The sequence below is a fragment of the Canis lupus genome, chromosome 22 (assembly GCF_003254725.2).
Source record: "Canis lupus dingo isolate Sandy chromosome 22, ASM325472v2, whole genome shotgun sequence".
NCBI classification, from domain to species: domain Eukaryota; kingdom Metazoa; phylum Chordata; class Mammalia; order Carnivora; family Canidae; genus Canis; species Canis lupus.
Genome location: NC_064264.1, coordinates 50,134,997 through 50,157,020, shown reverse-complemented (window position 1 = coordinate 50,157,020; position 22,024 = coordinate 50,134,997). Strand labels below are relative to the sequence as shown.

General features: G+C 39.5%; 1 protein-coding gene and 1 pseudogene across 1 annotated transcript in view; one reads left to right on the top strand and one right to left on the bottom strand.

The window, feature by feature from the left end:
* The window catches only part of PCCA (propionyl-CoA carboxylase subunit alpha), a 462,094-nt gene that overhangs the window by 423,356 nt on the left and 16,714 nt on the right, over window positions 1-22,024 (bottom strand). The gene's annotated exons all lie outside the window — the stretch shown is intronic.
* LOC112655806 (asparagine synthetase [glutamine-hydrolyzing]-like) lies at window positions 463-8,145 on the top strand (annotated as a pseudogene).

Genomic DNA, 22,024 nt, shown 5'->3' with positions numbered 1-22,024 from the left:
GTCTCCAGGAGCAAGCCCTGGCCAAAGGCTGCGCTAAACCACTGAGCCACCTGGGCTGCCCCACTATTATCTTTTTAAGTAGGTTCCAAGCCAGCACAGAGCCCCAACACAGGGCTTAAACTCACAATCCTGAGATCAAAGTTGAGTTGAGATCAAGAGTCAGCTGCTTAACCAACTGAGCCATCCAGGTACCCCCAAAATAAAGTCTTTCTTTAAAAAAAGAATATCTGTTTATCCCTAAGATTACCAACATAGTGTGATGTCAAGCTTTGGGACTTTTAGCAGTCTAGAAGTGGAAAGGGTGTGAGATTTTACCTTCCTTGCATGATAACAAGATAGCCTTAGTGAGTGTTGCCAGAAGACCTTAGACTCTTAGGTCAAAAACAGGAGAATCTATTATTTATGGTAGAGCTGGAGCCTGAGCTTCATGTTGGCATTGGTTCATCTTGCCCCTCAAGTCCCATGGGGATGAGGAGGAGCAGCCTAGGTAGATGCTGTGTCCAGGTAAGTTTGTATCATACCAGAGGAACAGTGAGCCTAGGAAACCACCGAACTTATATAAGGGAGCTGCTACAAAACCCACCCAATCTTTACTCCCAAGGAAGATATTATTATCCTAGTCAGAAAACAAATCTGCCCTCCACTGCATTTGCATTGCTTTCATGAAGAATGATGCTGAGCACTTTTTCAAATGTTTCAAAAGCAATTGCCTTTCATTTCCTGTGAACCATCTCAACATTTCTGGCAATTTTCCTACCAGGTTTTTGTCTTTGTCTTTTTCTTTTAACAGTTGTATTATTAAAAAACAAAAACAAAAACAGTTGTATTATACTATAATTTACATAGCATGATGCTCACCCATTTAAAGAGTACCATTCAAGGGCACCTGGGTGGCTCAGTTGGTTAAGTATCTGCCTTCAGCTCAGGTCATGATCTCAGGGTCCTCAGATCAAGTTCCACATCAGGCTCCCCATTCAGCTGGAAGTCTGCTTCTCCCTTTCCTCCCCAACCAACGCCCCCCCCCCCCGCTTGTGCTCTCTCTCTCTCTCTCTCTCTCTCTCTTTCACTCTCTTTCTCAAATAAATAAAATATTTTAAAAAATATTTTATTTATTTATTCGTGAGAGATACACAGAGAGAGAGACAGAGACAGGCAGAGGGAGAAGCAGGCTCCGTGCAGGGAACCCGATGTGGGACTCCATCCCAGGACCCCGGGATCATGCCCTGAGCCGAAGGCAGACGTTTAACTGCTGAGCCACCCAGGTGTCCCATCAAAAAAATAAAATCTTTAAAAAAATAAATAAAGAGTACCATTCAATCAGTAGTATATTTACAGATATACAACCATCACCATAATACAACTTTGGAACATTTTTAATACCCCCTAAAAATTCTCAGTAGTCATCCCTCATCCTGAACCCCCAACCCTGCCCCATCCAGTTCTAGGTGACCATGAATCTATTCTCCATATCTATGGATTTACCTATTCTATATAGGTATAGGTTTCATACAAATGGTATCACACAGTACGTGATCTTTTGTGACTGGCTTCTTTGGCTTAGCATGCTTTTGAGGTTCATCCATGTTGTAGCATCTATCAATACTCTTCTTTATTGTTTATGTATTTTTTAAAGATTTTATTTATTTAAGAGACAGAGAGAGAGCGCATGAATGGGTGGACGGGAAGAAGGAGAGGAAGAAGCAGACTCCCCATGAGTAGGGAGCCTAATATGACTTCATCTTAGGACTCTGGGATCATGACCTGAGCAGAAGGCAGAGGCTTGATCAACTGAGCCACCCAGGCACCCCCTTTGTTACCTATTGATAGAAATTAACTATTTTGTGTAATTTAAACTGAAAATATTTTCTGCCAGTTTTCCATTTTTCTTTTCACTTTTATTATGATGATTTTGCCAAGTAAAAGTTTTTATCTATCTATGTGTACATATATATAGATAGATACATAAGATATTAGATAGATAGAGATAGGCTTAAAGGTACCAATCTCTCTCCATGGCTTCTGGAATTTCAATTATAATAGAATGGCTTTCCTCATGTCCATGTAATAAAGAAATCGACATTTTATTCTTGAATGTATCTTTTCTTTTTTTATATATATATTGAAATGACTGATCTATTTGGAGTATATTTTAATGTAAAGTAAGGGAATAAATCTAGATATGTATTTTTTCAAATGACTCTCCAGTTGTACTAATACCTGTTTTTTTTTAAAGTTAATCTTTCCCCTCGATGATTTAAGATGATTCCTTTGTCAAATGCTAAATCTCCACATATACTTGAAATTGTTTCCATTGGTTTCTCTGTTAGCAGGCATCAACACCACATTGTTTTAATTATAGGGTCTCTACCATAATTTTTAATATGTGGTAAAACCAAACTCTCTAATTGCTCTTCCTTTTGAAGACATTCATGAGTATTCTTATTTATTTTTCCATATGAAGTTTAGGATCCAGTGCCAGGAAAAATTCTGCTGGCATCTTTTTGGGGAATTATCCTAAGTTTATACATTAACTTGGAAAGACTTAAAATATTTATGATGCTAATTGGTCCTATCCAAGAACAAGGAATGTGTTTCTATTTTTGTTTAATCATACTTTTGTGATTTTTCAGGACTCTTTCAAAATCTTCCTCATATAGGCTTGATCCATAATCTCTTAAAACACAGAGTTTCCCATTATCTATGTAACTAGATCAACAGAGTATGGTCAACCATAGTAGCAGCTCTTCTCTTTGAGAAGAGATTAGGAAGTGAGCTAAGAGAGAGGGAAACAGAAGGGCAAATATCTTCTATGTTCTACTCTCTCTGAGTTTTGTTCTGTTAGCCCCACTGAGGATTTTACTTACATGTATGTTGGTAGTTATGCTACTATATAGCACTCATTGAAACATTGTCTTTCGTAAGCTTTACTAGATAGTATGGCTGAGTATAGTGTGGGATGGGAAAAAAACTAGAGATTGAATATAGGAACCTAGTATATAACAGGGCTTTGGACTTGAGTTATTCCATTTTTTACTCAAGTCAAGGCTTGTAATGGAACACCTCATCTGCCCAATGAGTTGACTCCAAAAGAGTCAGAGGGGAAATAACAATTATCAGGAAAGTGGTTTCACAAAGGTGAAAGCAGGACTTCCTTGGTACTCTGTTAGATACCTCTGCTGCGGGAGATAGCTATACTCCAGGTTAATTTGAGGCTTGGAATAACAGAGTATATAAACCAAATGGAATAACATAGTATATAAATAAAGGAAGTATAGGAGAAGAGGAAAAGCTTATTTCTTTTTTCAAACCCTTCCAGTTCCTCTTCAGCTCAGAGAACAAAGAGACTATGTAGGACCAGCAGCAATCTTATGTTAATAATGCTCAGCCATCTCTCTGTTGGCACCATCATCTAAGCCTCTTCTGGGACTCCTGAGTTACCACAGATTAGCAAAATAAAAGGCCTCCTCTTCCAAAAGTTAACCTAGTACCCTTATTCTTAAAATGTATCCATATAATAGGGTACTACACCTATAAAAGGAATAAGGAAAATCTCTATATAGGGATCCCTGGGTGGTGCAGTGGTTTGGCGCCTGCCTTTGGCCCAGGGCGCGATCCTGGAGACCTGGGATCGAATCCCACGTCGGGCTCCCGGTGCATGGAGCCTGCTTCTCCCTCTGCCTGTGTCTCTGCCTCATTCTCTCTCTCTCTCTGTGACTATCACAAATAAATAAAAATTTTTAAAAAATTAAAAAAAAAAAAGGAAAATCTCTATATACAACAATGGAGTGATTAACAGGATATATTGTTGAGAGAAAGAAATCAAGACAGAGGTGCATGGCTGATTGGTTGGTAGAGCCTGCAACTCTTACACCTGGAGGTTTTGAGTACAAGCCCCACATTAGGTATAGAGCCTTTTTTTTTTTTTTAAGATTTTATTTATTAATGAGAGACACAGAGAGAGAGGCAGAGACATAGAGATAGAAGCAGGCTCCATGCAGGGAGCCTGATGTGGGTCTCGATCCTGGGACTCCAGGATCACTCCCTGGGCCAAAGGCAGGTGCTAAACCACTGAGCCACCGAGGGATCCCCCTATAGAGCCTTCTTTAGGAAAAAAAAAAAAAAAGAGGGGTGCCTATGTGGCTCAGTGATTGAGAGTCTACCTTTGGCTCAGGGCATGATCCTGGGGTCCTGTGATCAAGTCCTATATCGAGCTCCCCACAGGGAGCCTGCTTCTCTCTCTGCCTATGTCTTTGTCTCTCTTTCTGTGTCTCTCACAAATAAATAAATAAAATATTTAAAATAAATAAATGAATAAATGATTTTTAAAAAGGAATAAATCAAGGTAGAAAGAAAGTATGTATAGTATGCTACCATTTATCTAAGAAAGGAGGACTACAGATATAAATACATAGATAATGCTTATATTGAAAACAATGGAGGGATCCCTGGGTGGCGCAGCGGTTTAGCGCCTGCCTTTGGCCCAGGGCGCGATCCTGGAGACCCGGGATCGAATCCCACGTCGGGCTCCCGGTGCATGGAGCCTGCTTCTCCCTCTGCCTGTGTCTCTGCCTCTCTCTCTGTGTGTGTGTGTGTGACTATCATAAATAAATAAAAATTTTTTTAAAAATCTAAAAAAAAACCAATGGAGATAATCCATAGCCCTTGCCTCCATTCCTGCTGCCAGTCTGACCTGCTCATGTCCAGAGAGCCAGTAGCTCTACTGTGCCATATGTGGCATTTGTGCCCCTTTTGGCAGTGACAATTGTCTCTCCGATCAGTGTTGGAGTGCTTTGAAATCACACACAGAGGTCCAGATTCATCTCATCTTCAGAATGTCAACAGGTACATGAACTGCTACTTTGGATTTTACTGGTTGGCAGTGGTTGACCAAATGTTTGGAATGCAGCCAATTTAGGCAAAGAAACATCCTTACTTGTGGCTCTGTTACAATGGTAAAATCTATAACCACAAGGAGATGAAACACATCTCCTTTTGAATTTAATTACCCTTTAATTCTCCTTTTGAATTTATTTTGAATTTAATTACTACATCAAAATTAATGGTGAGATCATCCCTCATTGTTATGACAAAGGAGGAACAGAGCAAATAATCTGTATGTTGGATGGGGTGCTTGCATTTATTTTATAAATATTTTACACCAATTAGAAAGTGTTCCTGGGCACAGACACCTGTGGAGTCAGGGCTTTGTATAAAGCCATGACAGAAAATCAATTTTTGACTGTATATTTAGAAAGGTCTTGTTAACTTGAAGTACATCACAACTTCTTTATCAAAATGGAGCCTTTCTGGATACCTGCATGGCTCAGTCAGTTGCGTGTCTGCCTTCAGCTCAGGTCATGATCCCAGGGTCCCGAGATCAAGCCCCACATTGGGCTCCCTGCTCAGTGGGGAGTCTGCTTCTCCTTTTCCCTCTGCAGCTCCTCCTGCTTGTGCATGCTCTTTCTCTTTCTGTCAAATAAATAAGTAAAATGTTTATTTATTTATTTTAAAATATTTTATTTATTTATTCATGAGAGACGCACAGAGAGAGGCTGAGACACAGGCAGAGGGAGAAGCAGGCTCCCTGAAAGGAGCCTGATGCGGGACTTGATCCCAGGACTCCAGGATCACGACCTGAGCCAAAGGCAGACCCAACCACTGAGCTACCCAGGTTCCTCTACAATCTTTTTTTAAAACATAGAGCCTTAAAAAAAAAAAATAGAGCCTTTTCAAAAAAAAATAGTGGAGCTTTTCTTTTAGGACACTATCAAATTTTGGACTTAAAGTCAAGTGACAAAGTTGCATCAGTGAAAATGGTTAAATATCATCACTGTAGAGATGAATATCTGCATGCCCTCTACAGCAGTGTAGAGATTCCCCTACTCCCAGGTCTTGACATAGAACTTGTGGAGAGAAGGTGAGGAGAATTAGAGACAGCAAGTATAGACAATTTTTTTTTGAGATTTTATGTCTTTGACACAGAGAGAGGGAGAGAGATAGAGACAGAGAGAACAAGCAGGAAGAATAGCAGAGGAAGAGGAAGAAGAAGCAGGCTCCTTGCAGAGCAGGGAGCTTGATATGGGGCTCTATCCTGGCACTCTGGGATCATGACCTAAGCGGAAGGCATACACCTAACCGACTGAGCCACCCAGGCACCCCAAGTATAGACAACTCTTTTTTTTTTTAATCTTTTTTTTTTTTTAAAGATTTTATTTATCCATTCATGAGTACACAGAGAGAGAGAGGCAGAGACACAGGCAGAGGGAAAAGCAGGCTCCACGCAGGGAGCCCGATGTGGGACTTGATCCCGGGTCTCCAGGATCACGCCCTGGGCCAAAGGCAGGCACCAAACCACTGAGCCACCCAGGGATCCCTAGACAACTCTTTTAAGAACTTTTGCTATAAAGGAGAGAGATAGATGCAAGATGAGAGATAGTACAGTGTCTGTGGATTTGCACATGTTATCAATGGTCCAGTAGAAAGAACAAACTGATGATGCATGAGACAAGAGGAACAATCCTTAAAACTGAAACTCAAGGCAAACCTGTTATAATTCCGCTGTGGTAAAGTAATTAATGTTTGCCTGGGGAAGCAGATTTATTCATGTTCTTTTTATGTTCTTTTTCCTCTTCATGTACATGCCTACTTTTGGATCCTCTTTCTTTTTTTTTTTTTTTTTTTTTTCAGATCCTTTTTAACAATGCTATTAAGAAATGTTACAGGGCAGCCCTGGTGGCTCAGCAGTTTAGTGCCACCTTTAGCCCAGGGCCTGACCTGGAGACCTGGGATTGAGTCCCATGTCAGGTTCCCTGCATGGTTCCTCTGCCTGTGTCTCTGCCTCTCTCTCAATCTCTCTATCAATCACATGAATAAATAAATAATATTAAAAAAAGAAAGAAAGAAAGAAAGAAAGAAAGAAAGAAAGAAAGAAAGAAAGAAGAAAGAAAGAAGAAAGAAAGAAAGAAAGAAAGAAAGAAAGAAAGAAAGAAAGAAAGAAAGAAAGAGAGAGAGAAAGATTACATGATAGACAGAAGGACTGGATGCCTTTTATCATGGGGCTTGGATTCCAGCTTGGTTGCTGTCACCCTGTTGAAGTAGCTAAAAGAAGCTCTGGTACTGGGGATCCCTGGGTGGTTCAGTGGTTTAGGGCCTGCCTTCAGCTCAGGGAGTGATCCTGGAGTCCCAGGATCAAGTCCCACATCAGCTCCCTGCATGGAGCCTGCTTCTCCCTCTGCCTGTGCTTCTGCCTCTCTGTGCCTCTCATGAATAAAAGATAAAATCTTAAAAAAAAAAAAAAAAAAAAAAAAAAAGAAGCTCTGGTACAGTATGTTCTCCAATCATTTGCAACTGGCATTGGAAGACAGTCCCCATTTCCTGGCTGCTGAAAAGGTAGCAAATCACTTTGGGAATGAACATCATGAAGTCTTTTTTAACTCTAAGGAAAGCATACAGATACTGAATGAAGTCATATTTTCCTTAGAAACTTATGACCTTACAACAGTTCACACTTCAGTAGATATGTATTTAACTTCCAAGTACATGTGGAAGAACACAGCATGGTGATCTCTGGAGAAGGTTCAGATATACTTCTACAGAGTTACACATATTCTCACGAAAACTTATTTTTCTGCTTTTTTTTTTAGGATAGATTTATTTATTCATTCATTCATTCATTCATGAGAGACAGAGAGAAGCAGAGACATAGACAGAGAGAGAAGTAGGTTCCTCACAGGGAGCCCAAAGCAGGACTCGATCCCTGGACCTAGGATCACGCCCTGAACTGAAGGCAGACGCTCAACTACTGAGTCACCCAGGCATTCCGAAAACTTCTTTTTCTAAAAAATCCAACTTGGGCGAGAAACTTCTGAAGGAACTGTTTGTTTGATGTTGTTCTCCACATAGATCAAACTACTGCTACCCATGGACTTGAAATGAGAGTCCCTTTCTTGGATCACTGATTTTCTTCCCATTACTTGTCTCTGCTACCAGCAATGAAAATTCCAAAGAATGGGATAGAAAAACATCTCCTGAGAGATGATATTCAAAGACTCTAATCCTTTAAAAGAGTCTCTGGTGACCAACAGAGCCTTCAGTGATGGGGTAACCTCAGTCAATAATTTCTGGTTTAAAATTTTACAGGAATAGGGGCACCTGGCTGGTTCAGACCATGAGCATATGACTTTTGATCTCGGGGTTGTGAGTTCAAGCCCCATGTTGGGTTTATTTTACTTAAAAATAAAATATTTACAAAAAGATTTTACAGGAATATATTGACAGCAGGTTGATGATGCTATGATGGTAACTTCAAGACAAAAATTTCCTTCAGTACTTCTCAAATTTACAAAGATGATTACTACCATTAATCTTTGAATGCTGCTACCCAGACCAGGCTGACCTGCTGACCAGTTATTGGATGCTCAAGTGGATCAATGCCACTGATCCCTTACAAGCTACCAAAGCTGAGGCACTCTCTAAAGTACAGATCAAAAGTAAAAGTTCCTTCTGTGAAGGGTGGTGGGACTCGACCCATACATACTTGAGCATGAAAAAAAAAAGTCTCAAATCTAAAAAACAAAGGGAAAATAAATCATAAAAATTTTTTTAAAGTTGTTACTAATGAGGTTGGAGGAAGAACAGGATAGAGAAGACAGTGATAAAAGCCAGACATGTTTTGTATACTTGAATTTGAAACAATGTAAATACTTTACATAGGCCTAAAACAAGATGAAATTTTAGCAACTTCTAAATACCTAAAGGAAAATGAAGCAAATGAACTCACTAAGAATCCTTAATGACCTAACTACTAAATCCGATGCCTTGCTTGAGGGCACGTTCCACTTAACCTGTCTATATAATTTGACATTGTTGATCATTGACTTTTTTTTTTTTAAGAGTTTACCCATTTATTCATGAGAGACACAGGGAGAGAGAGAGGCAGAGACACAGGCAGTGGGAGAAGCAGGCTCCGTGCAAGGAGCCCGATGCAGGACTTGATCCCGGATCCCAGGATCATACCCTGAGCCAAAAGCAAATGCTCAACCGCTGAGCCACCCAGTCATCCCCATTGACTCATTATTAAAATTCTCTCCCTTGGGATCCCTGGGTGGCGCAGCAGGTCCAGACAAAAAGTGAAGCCAATCTTTCAGGGATTTGATATTTCAGGGCTGCCATTCTCTCTGACCCTGTTGGTGCTGGGAGTGGGACCTGGGTACCCATCAGAGACCCAGGTGGGGCACGAGCACCTCCACAGCCCTCCTGGAGTTTCCTTGCCTCAGAGCTTGTTCTGGGCTCTCACTCTCTGCCATTAAAAGTTGTTCTGTGGTGACTCTGGAGTTACAAACTCCCTCAACTATTTGGCTTCTCTGTGAGCCTGTATACCCTCTAACCACAGTCTCCCTGTGGCCACATGGTTGGTGCCACCTTTCCTGTAGCTGCCTCCTACCTTGCTTCCTTTTGAGGCTTAGAGCACATCCACTCCTTTTCCTTTTTCCTTTTTTTAATTTTAATTCAATTTGCAGGGAAGCCAGGTAGCTCAGCGGTTTAGCGCCACCTTCAGCTTGGGGCGTGATCCTGGAGACCCAGGATCGAGTCCCATGTCAGGCTCCCTGCATGGAGCCTGCTTCTCCCTCTGCCTGTGTCTCTGCCTCTCTTAATTAATTAATTAATTCAATTTGCCAACATATAGTACATCATTAGTTTCAGATGTAGTTTGCAATAGTTCATCAGTTGTGTAGAACACCCAGCACTCACCCCATCATGTGTCCTCCTTAATGCCTGTCACCCAGTTACTCCACCCCCAAACACCCTCCCCTTCCATGATCCTCTTTAAAAAGGGGAGGGGGGCTAAATTTTATGTTATGTATATTTTAACCACAATTTTAAAAAAACTTTTGAAAGGTATTCTACCTTTTGTGTAAGAAATAGGGGCATAACATTCATATTTGTTTATATTTGCATAAAGAAATACTAAACAATAAACATATATGAATGTTTACCTGTAAGAGAATGGTGTGGATGGGGACAGATGTGAGGAGATTACTCCATGTACACTCTTCATATCATTTTTATTTAAATCATGTAATATACTACCTATTCAAAAATGAATAGATGTTTCAAACAACTCAGTAACATTTACTCAGGTATGGCTTTTCTCTGACTAAAGCAGTCACTTGCTTTTTAATTTTTTTTTAATTTTTTAAAAGATTTTATTTATTCATTCATGAAAGACATAGAGAGAGGCAGAGACATAGATGGAGGGAGAAGCAGGCTCCCCTCAGGGAGCCTGATGTGGGACTCAATCCCTGAACTCCAGCAGCATCAGGCCCTGAGCCAAAAGCAGAGCTTAACTGCTGAGCCATCCAGGCGTCCCAGTCACTTGCTTTTTTAAATCATTCTTACATAATTAAAGGTCACATAGTTACTTTAAATAAACACAGACTCAATTCCATTTTATATTTTTTAAAGATTTTATTTATTTACTTGAGAGAGAGCAAGAGAGCACAAATGGGGGAGTGAGGGAGAAGCAGACTCCCCACTGAGCAGGGAGCTGGATGTGGGGCTGCACCAGGACCCTGAGATCATGACCTGAGCCAAAGGTAGATACTGAGAAACTCAAGTGCCCCTCAATTCCATTTTAAAGAAAATAAATAAATAAAAATGTTTGATCCCATAAAAGAATGAAAGCTTCAAGGTTAATTTAATGCTAGCTCTTGTCCTGTCCTGCAGATGGGCTCTGCAGTGAGTTAACTCCTATCAATGGCAGAAGGGAGCATAATCATCTTTCTCCTCTCCAAACTTCTACCATTCCTTAATGGCATTTTACTGCTCTTCCCTTTTTTTTTTTTAAGATTTTATTTATTCAAAAAAAAAAGATTTTATTTATTCATTCATGAGAATCACAGAGAGAGAGGCAGAGACCTAGGCAGAGGGAAAAGCAGGCTCTCTGTGGATAGCCTGATGCGGGACTCGATTCCAGAACCCTGGGATCACAACCTGAGCCAAAGGCAGATACTCAACCACTGAGCCACCCAGGTGCCCCACTACTCTTTCCGACCCATCATCCTCCACCAACAGGAGGAAAGAAATGTTCCTACTTTACTGGTAGGACCATAAGATGGTTGTATAGCTTCTGTGCTTGCAGATATTTTAAGCCAACCCTTTCTCTTTTGGGGCTCTTCGTGGATTCTTAAGAGATACACCCTACAAGTCATTGTTGGACTGAGCTGCTGTTCCTTTGACCTGAAAGGATACACTCTATCCCAAGTCCCTTATTCACTCCAAAACACTGGGAATTCAATGAGACTCTTCTAGCTTCTCCTCATTTACATGGCCTTTGAGTCAGATTATGCAATGACCCCAAAGAGCCTCTCTTTCACATATGGTTCATGGGAAACACTCATGCACTGATTACTTAACAAATTCTGGAAGAATGGGCTGATTCTAATCTACTAGATAGTCCCCCCTGCTCTACTTCTAAGTAGCAAGCCAGCTCTTCTCTTGATCTCTAGATTTTCTGAAAAAGAGTCAGATCTCAGTGAACTGTGACCTGATAAATTCAGAGGACATACATTAGGCTTTCCAAGTGGAAGCTGCTCACTTTTGACTTGAGGGAAGGAGGAAACCACATACCTACTTCTCCTTATCAGAGGGGAGCAAGGTTCAAAGCCTACCAACAGCTCTCTCCAAAGAAATCCTTTAAAAAATTCCTCTCCCTTATAGTGGAGAAATTGCAAAACCTTGGCCAAATTATCAAAATTGCTGTAACCAGGGGCTCCTGGTGTCTCAGTCAGTTGAACGTCCAACTCTTGATCTTAGCTGAGGTCTCAATCTCATGGTCATAAGTTCAAGCCCCACATTGGGTTCCATGCCGGGCATGGAGCCTACTTTAAAAAAAAAATTAGTGTAACCAATGAAAGGCAGATAGATATTATACACCTCAAGATGTGATACTCTGAGAAAAATACATCATTTATATAGCATTTTGACTAGGGTCATAAGTTAAATCTAATCATGAGAAAATACCAAGCAAACTAAAAAGAACTGTTCTTTTAAAAACTTTTTTTCAGTATTCTTCAAAACTATCATTGTGATAAAAGACAAAGAAAAGCACCAGAACTGTTCCATATGAAAGAGACTAAAGAAAACAGCTGAATGCAGTATGTACACTGCAACCTCTAGTGGAGGGAAACAAATGCTGTGAAGGATGCCATTCAATTGACAAACAGGAATGTGGACATAAGTCTTTCAAAGGTACTGTTTTACTGTTAACATTTCCTGAAGTTAATAACGGCCCTGTGGTCATGGAACACAATGTCCTTTTTCTTAGGAAAAATACAATAAAGAATTCAGAGACAAAGAGAAATAATGCATGCAGCTTATTCTTAACTAATTTAGAAAAAAATAGAGAAAGAGGAATGAGAAACCTCTAACAAAAAAGCAATTTATGACAAATTGTTAACAATAAATGAATCTGAGTAAAAGCCAAACAAGTACTTTTGTATCACTCTTGCAACTTTTCTGTGAGTTTGAAATTATTTCCAAATAAAACCCTTTTTTAATTTAAAAAAATCTAGCCTAGGACGTCTGGATGGCTCAATGGTTGAGCATCTGCCTTTGGCTCAGGGGGTGATCCTGGAGTCTCGGGATTGAGTCCCACATCCAGCTCCCCTCGAGGAGCCTGCTTCTTCTTCTGCCTATGTCTCTGCCTCTCTGTGTGTGTGTCTCTCATGATTAAATAAATAAAATCTTTAAAAATAAATGAAAATCTGCCCTAAGGGGCACCCAGCTGACCAAGTTGGTGGAGCATGTGCCTCTTGATCTCAAGGTTTAAGTTTGAGCCCACGTTGGATGCAGAGATTACCTAAAAATAAAATCTTAAATAAATAGGGACGCCTGGGTGGCTCAGCAGCAGTTTAGCACCTGCCTTCAGCCCAGGATGTGATAGTGGAGTCCCAGCGATCGAGTCATACATCGGGCTCCCTGCATGGAGCCTACTTTTCCCTCTGCCGGTCTTTCATGAATAAATAAAATCTTTAAAAAATAAATTAATTAATTAAAAATAAACTTAAAAAATAAATAAATAATAAAAATCTCTGTCTTTGGGCAGCCCCAGTGGTGCAGCGGTTTAGCGCCGCCTGCAGCCTAGGGTGTGATCCTGGAGACCCTGGATCGAGTCCCATGTCCCGCTCCCTGCATGGAGCCTGCTTCTCCCTCTGCCTGTGTCTCTGTGCCTCTCATGTGTGTGCGTGTGTGTGTGTGTGTGTGTGTGTGTCTCTATAAATAAATAAATAAATAATATTAAAAAAAAACAACTCTGTCTTCTCCAAAAACATGACTCATTTATATCCTTGCTAAAGGTAAAGGGACTGAGAGTCAGATATCTGATTTTTTTAACAAATTCTTCTTCTTTTTAATTATTTTAATATGAAAATACCACACAAATGGACAAGTGTATATTATAAACACAGCCTGAAAAACAATAACACAAATACCTGCGTACTCAGGATGTAGCTTATAAAAAAGAACACTATCAGTATCCTTGAAGCCCCTACCCATACAATGCCTTTTCTCAAACACTCCATCACTCCAACCTAAATAATCACAATCCTGACTTTTATAATCATTCAATCCTTTGCTACACGTTTTTATCACGTATTTATGTAGAACTTAAAAATGTATAATTTAAATGTGTTTCAGGGCACCTGGGTGATTCAGTCGATTAAAGTGTCTGCCTTCAGCTTAGGTCATGATCTTTGGATGCTATGATCAAGCCCTGCATCAGGCTTCCTGCTCAGCAAGGAGTCTGCTTCTCTCTCTCTCTCTCTCTCTCTCTCTGCCCCTGCCAACACCTCTCTCTCTCTTTCTCTCTCTCAAATAAATAAAATCAAAATAAATAAATAAGTCTCTTTTAGGGATACCTGGATGGCTCAGTTGGTTAAACATCTGCCTTTGGCTCAAGTTGTGATCCCAGGATCCTGGGATCAAGCACCAAGTCAGACTCCCTGCTCAGCGGGGAGTCTGCTTCTCCCTCTCCCTCTGTGCTCGCTCGCTCTCTCTCAAATAAGTAAATCTTTAAAAATAATTAATGTGTCTCTTTTACATTTTTTTTCTTTTACATTTTAAACAAATAAATGTGCTATGGTCTGAATGTTTGTGTCTCCCTCAAATTCATCTGTTGAAACCTAACTGCCAACGTGATGGTATTAGGACATGGGCATATAATAAGCCATGCTAATGAATGGGATTAGTGCCCATATAAAAGAGCTCCATGGAGCTCCCTGACCTCTTCTGCCATGTGAGGATACAAGAAGTATGTAACCTGAAATAGGCTTTCACCCAGCCATAATAGTATCCTGATTCTGGACTTTCAGCCTCTAGAATTGTGAGTAATACATTTTCTGCTGTTTTTAAGCCACTCTATGATATTCTGTTACAGCAGGCTTAATGCACTAAAAATGATATAATGTTTATTTTTCCGACATGCTTTTTTTTGCTCAATATTACATTTTTTAAAAGTTTTTTTTTAAGATTTTATTTATTTATTTTGAGAGAGAATGAGAAAGCATGAGATGGGGAAGGGCAAAGGGAGAGGGAGAAGCAGATTCTCGCTGAGCAGGGAACCCAACTTGGGGCTTGATCCCAGGATCCCAGGATCATGACCTGAACCCAAAGGATGCCCAACCAACTGAGCCACCCAAGTGCCCCTGTGCACTTGTATCTTAATAAACATATGTATGAGCTTTCTCTAGGATACATTCCTAGGAATTAAATTGCTGGTATGCACCAGGGTTCAACTTTACTGCTGACTAGTACTAACTACTACTAGATAATGCTAAGATGGTTTTAGCAATTGATTGTGATTGTAGCAATTTACAATGTTACAATGAGAAATGTTTGTTCCATAACCTTGGTCAGTATTTGTTATTATCCAACTTTAACATTTTCCATTCTAGTAAATATGAATGATATATTATGGTTTAATTTGCATTTCCCATACTACTAATGAGCTTGATGTCTTTGCATATACTTATGGGCTGTTTGTCTTTCTCTTCTATGAAATGCCTGTTCATATATTTTGCTCCTTTTTCTTTTTTTTTTTAAAGACTTATTTATTTATTCACAAGAGAGAGAGGCAGAGACACAGGCAGAGAGAGAAGCAGGCTCCATGCTGGGAGCCCCATGTGGGACTCGATCCCTGGACTCCAGGACTACGCCCTGGGCCAAAGGCAGGCACTGAACTGCTGAGCCATCTAGGGATCCCCTCATTTTTCAATTATATATGTTAGAATTATATTATCCTGGTTTGTAGTTTATATTCCCACTCTTTTTTATGTCTTTTTTAAACAGAACTTTTTCTGATCTCAGGGTTGTGAGTTCAAGCCCCACATTGGGTGTAGAGATTACTTAAAAATAAAATCTTTAACAAAACAAAACAAGGGTCACCTGGGCTGCTCAGTCAGTTAAGTGCCAATTCTTGATTTCAACTCAGACTATGATCTCAGGGTTATGACACAGAGTCCCATGTCGAACTCAGTGCTCAGCAGAGAGTCTGCTTGGAATTTTCTCTCTCTCTCCCCTCTCTTCCTCTGCCCCTCCCCCCTGTGCATGCTCTCTCTCTCTAAAATAAATAAGTAAATCTTTAAAAAAGAAACAGAACTTTAATTTTGATGTAATCTAATTGATTAATCTTTCAATTTTGGTTTGAAAATTTTGTTTTGTTAACAGAATCCTTTCTTATCCTGAGGTGATAAATCTATCACCTTTTTAAAATTTTATAGCTTAGCCTTCATATTTAAATCTTTAATTTACTCAGAATTAATTTTTGTTTATGGTTTGAGTAGGAACCAGACTTTGTTTTTCTTTTAATTGGATGGTACTTGGACCATTTTTTCAAAAATCATCTTTTTTACCCTCAGATTTCCAGTATACTTACTGTCCCAATATGGTCATATCTGGGGGGGGAGGGGGTCTGATTCTCTATTCTGTTCCACTGGTCTATTTCTCTATTTCTGAGTCAGTTCAACACTCTCAATGACTATATCTGTAAAGTAAAATTCTAAGACCATCTAGCAACCTTACTGTTTTTCATTAGAAGTGTCTTAGATACTATTGGACCTTTGCTCCTTCATATCAATTATAGATTCAGCATCTTAAATTCAAAGAATAACTCTGTTGGAGATACTGGAATTCCAATAACTCTTGAGGCAGAATTAGCATTCCTAAAATATTGAATCTCACCCATTCACATAAAATAGCTCTACATTTATTTAGATCTCTTGAAAATAAATTCTTTTTGTTACATTTTTCTAAAGTATCGCAAAAGTTTCGGTACTATAATAAATGGAATTTTTACCGATTTTGTAAAAGTCATCTCTACACCCAATATGGGACTCAAAGTTACAATCCTGGGATCAAGAATCACATGTTCCACCAACTGAGCCAGCCAGGCACAAATGGAATTTTTAAAAATATATATATTTCTAACAGATTTTTCATGATGTTTAAATGTAATAGTGGTTTTATTTTATGTTTTAAAGAATTTTATTTACTTATTCATGAAAGAGAGAGAGAGGCAGAGACATAGGCAGCTCGCAGGGAGCCCTATGTGGGACTTGATCCCGGACCCTGGGATGACATCCTGAGCCAAAAACAGACACTCAACCACTGAGCCACCCAGGTGTCCCTCATCCTTTTTTTTTTTTTTTAAGATATTATTTATTTATTTAAGATTTTATTTATTTATTCATGAGAGACAGAGAGAGAGAGAGAGGCAGAGACATAGGCAGAGGGAGAAGCAGACTCCTCACAAGGAGCAGGATGTGGAACTCAATCCTAGATCCCGGGATCAGGCCCTGAGTCAAAGGCAGACACAACCACTCAGCCACCCAGGCATCCCTTTTTTTATTTATTTGACAGAGAGAAAGCACAGACAGAAAGAGTAGTAGGGAGACAGAGAAGCAGGCTCCCTGCTAAGCAAGGAGCTGGAAGTGGGGGGTGGGGTAGTGAGGGTAGGGGTTGGGGGGGATCTCAGGACCAACTCAGAACTCTGGGATCATGACTTGAGACAAAGGCAGATGCTTAGCTGACTGAGCCACTCAGGTGTCCCCCCACCCCATATGATCATCTTAATAAATGCAGAAAAATAAAATGAGAACACTCTAAACAGGTTAGGAATATAAATAAACTCCCATAACCCGATAAAGCCCACCTTAGAAAAATTCATGGCAAATATACCATTGACTCTTGAACAACAACATAGGTGGAGGGATCGAGTCCCACATTGGCTTCCCTGTGAGGAACCTGCTTCTCCCTCTGTCTATGCTCTGCCTCTGCCTCTCTCTGTGTGGTTCTCATAAATAAATAAATAAATAAATAAATAAATAAATAAATAGTAAATAAGTTAGTAAGTAAATAAATAAATAAATAAATAAATAAATAAATAGATCTTTTTTAAAAAAGATGACCAGGGGATCCCTGGGTGGCTCAGTGTTTGGGCACCTGTCTTCAGCCCAGGGTGTGATCCTGGAGACGCGGTATCGAGTCCCACGTCGGGCTCCCTGCGTGGAGCCTGCTTCTCCCTCTGCTTATGTCTCTGACTCTCTCTCCATGTTTCTCATGAATAAATAAATAAAATCTTTAAAAAAAAAAAAAAAAAGATGACCATATGGTTTTTACCCTTTAGCCTCTTAATCTAGTAAATCGTATATATTAATTGTAATAAAATCAACTTTCAAATGTTAAACTAACTTGCATTTCTGGGAATGAATCCAATTTGGTCAGGATGTATTTCATCACTTTTACTCATTGATGGATTTAGTTTGCTTAGATTTACTTAGGATTTATGAATGACATAAGCCTATAATTTATTTTCTTATACTATCCTTGTTAGCTTTGGTGTTTCTCTAAATTAATGAATTAATTAATTAATCATAAAGATAATGAGAATTTCAAAGAGAAGTAAAGGTACTGACAATGACAAGAGATAAGACCCCAGATATTAGAATAATTACTCTGACCATCTTCCTATTCCTTTTTTCTTTTCTTTTTAAAATATTTTTTAAAATGTAGGCTGGGTGGCTCAGCGGTTTAGTGCCTGCCTTCAGCCCAAGTCGTGATCCTGGAGACCCAGGATCGAGTTCCATGTTGGGCTCCCTACATGGAGCCTGCTTCTCCTTCTGCCTGTGTTTCTGCCCCTCTCTCTTTCTCTCATGAATACATAAATAAAATCTTTAAAAAAAATAAAATAAAATATTTTTTAAGATCTTATTTTTTCGTTTTTCTAAATATTTTATTTTTTAAAAGTAATCTCTAAAAAAAATAAAAATAAAAATAAAAGTAATCTCTATAACCAGTGTGGAACTCAAACCCACAACCCCAAGACCAAGAGTTACAAGCTCCATAGACTGAGCCAGACAGGCACCATTTTATGATTTTAAGTAATCTCTACACCCAACGTGGGCTTGAACTCACAATCCTGAGGTCAAGAGTCACATGCTCTACTGACTGACCCAGACAGGCATCCCCTATGCCTCCTTTCTTTTTTTTTACTTATTTTTATTTTTTTTTAATTTTTTTAAAATTTATTTATGATAGTCACACACACAGAGAGAGAGAGAGAGAGGCAGCCTATGCCTCCTTTCTTATTCCCTCTTCCCACTTACAGAGAATGATATAAAAGAATAACGACATATACTATGTCATCTATTTCTTCAATTTTGTGTATTTTGCAGAAATTGAGCAAATACAGGAAAAAATATTAAAAATGATAAATGGATTTAGATTAAGTTTTAATTCCTAATTTCTTTTTTTTTTTTTTTTTAAGATTTTACTTATTTATTCATTAGAGACACACAGAGAGAGAGGCAGAGACACGGGCAGAGGGAGAAGCAGGCTCCATGCAGGAGCCCAAAGTGGGACTCGATCCTGAGATTCCAGGATCACACCCTGGGCCAAAGGCAGGCTAAACCGCTGAGCCACCCAGGGATCCCCTAATTCTTAATTTCTAATCAAACTGTTCACCTGAAAAACTTGCCTATTCATTAAGAAGCAGAAATTGAGGGATGCCTGGGTGCCTCAGTGGTTGAGCTGCCTTTGGCTCAGATCTGGGGGTCCTGGGATTGAGTCCCACATCAGACTCCCCTGTAGGGGCCTCCTTTTCCCTCTGCCTATGTTTCTGCCTATTTCTCTGAGTCTCTCGTGAACAAATAAATAAAATCTTAAAAAAAAAAAAAAAGTAAGGACACCTGAGTGGCTGAGTGGGTTGAGTGTCTGCCTTCAGCCCCAGGGTGTGATTCTGGAGTCCAGGGATCAAGTCCTACAACAGGCTCCCTGCATGGAACCTGCTTCTCTCTCTGCCTGTTTCTCTGCCTCTCTCTCCCTGTGTCTGTCATGAATAAATAAAATATTTAAAAAAAAAAAGTAGAAATTGAGAAGTAAATCATGTTCTGTAATTTTCCATGGAGTTCTTTGGGATGATTTTTCTTTTTTTAAGATTTTAAAGCAGTGACCCCAATGTGGGACTCGATCTGAGATCATGACCTGAGCCAAATGCAGACACTTAACTGACTGAGCCACCCAGGTGCCCTAGGATTATTTCTTAATCCTATGTCAGGCCGACAATTGCTATGTTATTCTAGTTGGAAAGTATGTGGTAAAAAAGTATGAAAAATAATTTTAAGAAATACTGAGGGAAAACAAAATAAAACCACAGACCTAGATATTTTGCTGATTTCTCCAAAAGTTTAACTGTAGCTGCTGAATGCATTCATGTGCTCACTCCATGGCACAGAAAAGTCAGACTTGAGTGATTCCTTATTTGTTAAGTGCAAACAAAACTGCTGACTCAGCCCTCAATAGGGAAAGGCAATGCCTTGTCCCAGGAGTTCAAAACCTAAGACAAGCAAATGCTGTACAAGGTATCCAATGACAACCTGAATGAAAACAAGGCACTTACATTCTAACCTTTTAAGAATAGGAACCCAAAATAAATGTATAAACACTTTTCCTCTTACCACCTTATCTTGAAACTGTGGGACATTATTTTCTGAGATTGCAATTTTAAAAGTTATGGAAGCAATGCTAAATCTCTCAGTTAAAAATATACAGTGTGATTGTTTATGCATTGATTCTCATACTCTGGACCCTTCCACATGTCACATGGCTATATGATATTCCCAAGTCATGGATTTTGCCGTTTGATCTCTAATGCAGCTTGAAGGTATTTCAGGGCTCCAGAGCTAGGCAGTTCTCTGAATACACTAAGTATACATATGAAGCAGCTCAAATGTACAAGTGCTTCCATCAACAATCACTTCAAAGGTCATTAATAACTTACAGGTGTGAGAGTGGAAATGCCCTCTGCACTCTCATGCCCCTTCTTGAACTCTGGTTACTCTCTTTGGACCATTTTTGTAACAGTGAATTCCTAACCTGATATTTCTCTTTCTCCATTTTCTCTTCTCTGGTTCTGAGGCTTTTAAGATGACATTACAAAATCTTCTAGGAAACACAAAAGCAGACAAAAATCCCTCAATGTATTAATTCTAGTATTTTTTTTTTCTTTCCATCCTTATGTCGTTAGTTTATTAATAGTAGAGAAAAGCAGGGCAACTGGCTGGCTCAGTTGGTGGAGCAGGTGACTCTTGGTCTTGGGGTTGCGGGTTTAGGCTCCATATTGGGTGTGGAGACTATTTAAAAATAAAATCCTTAAAAAAAAAGTAAAGAAAAGCAATTTAAATCCTTCTTGAGAAGATAACCTATAAAGGAAAGGAAAGACAGAACAGGTGGGCAGCAAAATCTGCCTGGTTTGAAAGAAACATGATAATATTATGATGGACTCTAATATCTGCTTGGTTTCTACCACTGCTGAAGATAGGGTCTAAAACTTTACTAGTGTCTCTGAAATGAACTGTGTGTGAGAAAGCAGCTTAATTCTATATCTAGGTTAGACAAGGTTTCTCAGCAGTAGAAATACTGACATCCTGGGCTGAACAGTTCTTTGCTAGGAGGGCTTTCCTGTGCATTGCAGGATACGCAAAGCATCTTTGGCCTCTACCCACTAGATGCCTGTAGTATGCACCCCCTCTCAGTTGTGACAACCAAATACGTCTCTGAGGGGCAAAATCACCTCCAGGTGAGAAGTACTGTTCTAATTGGAAGTATCTTCTGATCTTGAGCCTATGAATATGAATCAACCCTACATCACAGCAAACTAAATAAGACAGGTAAATGTTTGTTCATTGAGTGAAGGGATATTTTCACTCTATACTGAAGTATCACTCCATATATCATTTTTAACTCCAAAGAAGAAAACGTACCTTTATCATAGAAAGAACTGACAGTTACCACCTTAACAAAGTGACCAAATGTAGCATCACTAATAACGGAACTAAATGACATCATGAATTCAACCTGAGTCTAATCAAACCTCTAGACTTGGGGTGCCCAGGTGGCTCAGTCCATTAAGTATCTGACTTCAGCTCAGGCCCTGATCTCAGGGTCCTGGGATTGAGCCCCACATCAAGCTCTCTACTCAGCAGGGAGTCTGCTTGTACCTCTCCCTTTGCCCCTCCCCCTGCTTATGAATACTAATGGTAGTATATTGGAGAATGTCCTTCTCTCCCTCTCAAATAAATAAATAAAGTCTTAAAAGAAAAAAAACCCTCTAGGTTTATAGAAAAGAGAAGGGATAGAACGGGTTAAATGACACCATGAGGAAATAATCAAACACAGAATGTGAGATATACACTATTAGAAAAGTAGAGGGGATTCCTGGGTGGCTCAGCGGTTTAGCGCCTGCCTTTAGCCCAGGGCGTGATCTTGCAGTCCGGGGATAGAGTCCTGCTCCCTGCGTGGAGCCTGCTTCTCCCTCTGCCTGTGTCTCTGCCTCTCTCTCTGTGTGTGTATCTCTCACAAACAAATAAATAAAAATCTTTAAAATAAAAATAAAAGTAGATTGGACCTTTCAAAAACATTTACTATTAATGTCATAAAAAGAAAATTAAAAGTGAAGGACTTTGGGTTCCTG